We start from the raw sequence: 5,067 nt of genomic DNA, 5'->3' as shown, positions 1-5,067 counted from the left end.
TGGGACCACCCACCAGAATAAAGGTATTTTTGTGGACATTACTAAGCAGACGTCCATGGGGGTCACAACCTGGACACTACCAGTGCAGGATAAAGAGCAAACAGATGGTACATTAAAACCAAGGATGCCAGGAAAAAGTCCAGCAGGAAATGTGATCTGTCCATTTTATGAGGACCTGAACAGGATTTCAATCAGTTGCACCACTACCGCACCCAAGAATGTTGTGGACCTCGCTGACGTTCTGCTGTGCCACCCCAAGGATGAACATGAAGAGTCACTGGAGGATAAACACAAGGAGGCCAGTGAAGAGCTATCCCCAAAGTGCCAGGATCACTTTGGGGCTCAGGACCCTGACAGCAGCCAAATAGGAAGAGAGCCCAATTCCCAGACAGAAACCGGGCGGATATTGAGGAGGCAGAGCCTATCAAAGGAAAATCAGCATGTAAGTATCTGTTTGAAATGTGTTGTGTTGTTGTTATGCTGTACTGCCATGCTATACTGTTCCAAGTACCCCACAGCCATTTTTGGCAGATGTGAGCTAGGAATCTTTCTGAGTCTCCTCCCTCAGCCCGTGCTGTCTGTTTGCCCCCAGCCCTCATACATTTTCAACATGGCAGATGCTCCAGCTGGGCAATCAGCCTCTGTGTAATGCTAAAGCCCTGACCATAGACCATTTTGAAGCCCCCGCCATGGAAGGCACATGCCTATCTATCCCTTTTCCTCTATCCTCCCCACATCCGTCCTGCCCCGCCGCCAAAAAAACCTCATTTGCCAGCTCAAAATGGAAGCCACAGCCATTATCCTGTTCAACTGTGCAAAATTCAACAGCTTATTGAGAGGTGGTTACAGGAAAAGTGTGGTTAGTATTCTCATTTTACACGAGGTAGATGTGGACACTGCATACCCAGGGCCAGCTCCAGGGTTTTTGCCGCCCCAAGCAGCAAAAAAAAAAAAAAAAAAAAGTCACGATCAGCTCTAGTCGTCAGCAGTAATTCGGCGGCTGGTCCTTCGCTCCAAGAGGGAGTGAGGGACCCGTTGCCGAATTGCCGCTGAAGAGCCAGACGTGCTGCCCCAAGCACCTGCTTGCTGCGCTGGTGCCTGGAGCCGGCCCTGTGCATGCCCCTAAAGGTACCAAGACTACAACTCCTCACTGAGGTATCATTACTTGTAACATACATTCTTACAGGAAAAGAACTTTATCTTATAACAAAGTTCTTCCTGGCTATTCACAGGCTTACATAGAGAGAGAATAGGAAGAATGAATGCTTCAGATGAACCCTGTCTGTTTTTTCTCTGCACTTTCACCATGTCTGTAGGGGAGACACAGTGGAACCTGAGTCTAAGAAATTGCTCAGTTTTTGTCTGGGCATTATGGGGGATAGCTGCCCCATCATTCCCCCCTTGCAACACCCTTCCACTCCTGAAGCACTTCTGGAGGGATCATCTTGGTGAATAGCTTCACAGCATGTCTCATTGATCTGCCCTTTTCCTTTTGGATAACACCATTCTTTACCTCCTAGTCTCCCCCATAAGCATAACGTCATTGAGAAACAGGACAGCTTAAAGACAAAGTAAAGGGGATTACTATCCTGCTTACCCCCAAATAACCCTTACTAGCATCTCTAAGACTATACAAGCACTTCCAAGGCACAGTAAACCCAAACTAAGACCATAATTCCTAACCTCCCTCAGCCTCCAAGGCGCAACAGCAAACCCAAGCAGTATGTACTGCAAGACAAAGACCACAGTACAGCCCTCCTCATGCACACACCACATACCATTTCTGAGGCTCCCCCAAGACTGGAAGGAAAGCCAAAAATATGTGTTAAAAAAATTGATCTCATAGCTTCTCTGGTCCCTGCTACTGCTGGAGGAGCTGCTGCTACCACATCATCATTTGCTCAGCGGTGTGGTGCGTAAAGTCCAAGACTCAAGGCACTCAACTCCAAGAGCTCTGATACAGCCAAGCAGTCTCTGCATGTTTGTGGTTGCCAACATAGTGGCACAGAGCATCATTGGGTCCTTGCTGGCCAACAGCAACTCAAAATGGAGCTACCTCACCAGGAGAGAGAACCTGGGATGGAGACAGCAGAAACATGGGATTTTAAAAAATTCAAACCCACCTGGCATCCTCCTGGCATCCCATAATGCACAGTGATAAAAATCCCACAATGCACACTGCTCAGCAGAAAAGGAAAGAACCATGGGATACCCTCTGAGAATGCTACATGCTTACTACACAACGAGCCGCCTTCATGTGTACACAATGATGCAAATGGAAAGAGGGCAGAGTCATCCTGGTCGAACACTATTAGCTTGTGTATTGCACATTAAACATGCATCAAATCAATCAATTTTAAGCACCCTGTGTAGACAAGGCCTTAGGTACGTATATGGCTCCTATCACCATAGTATCTGAGCACCTCACAATCTTTAATATATTTATCCTCACACCAACCCTGTGAGGTAGGGAACTGAGGCACGGAGAAGTGAAGTGATTTACACCCAAGGTCACCAGGCAAGCCTGTAGCAGAACAAGAATTGAACCCAGGTCTTTCAAGCCCACATCTAGTGTCCTCACCACTGGGCTATCATGCCTCTTTTTGCCAGAGAGGAGGATACCTCTTCATAGTTATAGTTGAAAGCAGCTTCCATAATAAATCCTTTTTTAATTTTTTTTTTTAAGTTCTCTCCATAATTTAGTCTTGGAAAATTATTGGGTTGGCCTGAAAATTGCCACACTTGCTCTTCAGGCTAAAGAGAATGTTTCTGCAAAGTTTGAAGGAAAAAAATTAAATGTGTTTGAGTTATATGTGATCAAACAACTAGCCTGATTTGAAATACTGACTTTTCTCTCACAGTTTTGTTTCCCAATAATTCAAAAAATGGCTTGTTACCTACCCGCCCTTCAAACTTTCCACAGGAGTAAATCCCCTTGTGAACTCAGGCTCTGGCTGTGTTTGAAGAATATCAGTTGCACTGAAGCAAAGTTATGAATGACTTTTTGTGGCTAGTTTTGAGTCCAATCTTGTTCCTATTGATTTCAATGGCAAGTCTGAGCTCAGTCTTATCATATGATTGTTGATGTCAATGGGGGTTATTTGTTTGTTCGTTTTGCCAGTTACTTCAGAGGGAGCAGGACTGGTATTGTGTCTGTGAGCACATTGCCATCTATTGGCAGGTTGCAGCTTACATAGAACCTAGGCCAAAACATTCAGATCCAGAGGCCCAAAGTTAGGCTTTGAAATCTTCATATATGCCAGGGATCGGCAACCTTCGGCATGCACCCCACCAGGGTAAGACTCTTGGTGGGCTGGGCCGGTTTGTTTATCTGCCGCGTCCCCAGGTTCGGCTGATCATGGCTCCCACTGGCCATGGTTCGTCACTCCAGGCAATGGGGGCTGCGAGAAGCTGTGGCCAGCACATCCCTCAGCCTGCGCCACTTCCTGCTGCCCCCATTGGCCTGGAGTGGCGAAACACGGCCAGTGGGAGCCGCGATCTGCCGAACCTGCAGACGTAGCAGGTAAACAAACTGGCCTGGCCCACCAGCGTGCTTACCCTGGCGTGCCGCATGCCAAAGGTTGCCAGTCCCTGATATATGCAGTACTTTACACTCATTAAGCACTCTGGAGGGAATCCTCCTCTTTGCTACAGTGACGGGGAGAATTCACCAGGTGCAGGCACTGCACTGGACAGCCATAGGCTGCCCTGCACATGTCTTATCACAACCCCTGGCAATGAGGGTTTTTTGGAGGCAGGGCACTGTCCATTTAGTCCACCCAATTCTTTCTTTGGGGTGGACACACCAGTATCCCTAATCCAGTCTGGGGATGTCTTCTGAAGGGGCTATCTGGGCCAAAGCCTTCTACTCCTTGGGCATACTTGTTCCCCCGTTCACAGTGCCACCCCGTTCTAGCAGCAAGCTCTCCATTCACAGCAAGCTGCAGCATGAGGTCTCAGCTACCTCACTCCCTCCCCCTCCCTTTCCTGTTGATCGCGGCCAAGGGAATGCTGGGAAATGTAGTTCTTTCCCTGCTCCAGGACTGGCTCTATAGGCAGGGAGCTAACCAAGGAACTACAGCTCCCAGGGCCCACTCTTGGTTCTCAGCTCCCATACTGGATCCCTGCTGCCTCTGCAAATGTGCTGCCCCAAGCACCTGCTTGCTTTGCTGGTGCCTAGAGGCAGCCCTGGGTGGGGTCAATCACTCTGTCCTTAAAGCTTGAATCTACTGAGGATTTAAGTTCCTCTGATAACTAATGCAGGAGATAAAAGTGATGCAACCTTAAATGGTACAAGAGCTGAATACCCTTCAGATGGGATTGAAATTGCTACTCTGAGGTTATTTTCGGCAAGCAGGGGGGTGCTAATACAAGGTTCATCAGATTTGGTTCTTCCACCTTGATATTTCTTGAGGTTATAAAGATGCATACCAACAAACATTTGGGAGAAAATACAAAAGAGGTGTATGCTCAGTAAGAGTGCAACAAACTATTTGCCAGAAATTCAATTGCAGGTAAAGAAGCCATTGTAAAGGTTCTTTTAAAACTAGAGCTGGTAGCTCTTTTCACGCAACAGGCTCATAACTGACTGTAATTTAATGCTGTGTGTCAGAGGTCTGCCAAAGGGCTCAAGGTCTTGAGCTCTGGAACGTCTGTAAGCCAGTACTAAGTGAAGTGACTACATAGTGCTTGGAAACCCTCCATTCTCTGCTCCTCTCATTCTGGAGTCTGTGAAAGGATGAGAGACCAGAACAGGGAGAAAGAAGTGGAATGGACTCCCATTAACCCAAAGAGGTGTTGTATCAGTCCCTGAATGAGTTTGCCTTTGTTTATGTTCTAAATATGGATGTTGTCACTACTACATTTTTAAAGGCTTTAAAAATCACTTTTTGAATGCTTAAAGACTAACATTGATTTGGGCATAAGCTTTCATGGGTAAAAAACCCACTTCTTAGTGAGTTTTTTACCCACGAAAGCTTATGCTCAAATCAATCTGTTCGTCTTTAAGGTGCCACCAGACTCCGCATTGTTTTTGTGGATACAGACTAACACGGCTACCCCTCTGTT

The sequence above is a fragment of the Mauremys reevesii genome, linkage group 9, assembly GCF_016161935.1.
Source record: "Mauremys reevesii isolate NIE-2019 linkage group 9, ASM1616193v1, whole genome shotgun sequence".
Classification (NCBI taxonomy): Eukaryota; Metazoa; Chordata; order Testudines; family Geoemydidae; genus Mauremys; species Mauremys reevesii.
Note: the sequence above shows the minus strand (reverse complement) of the source record.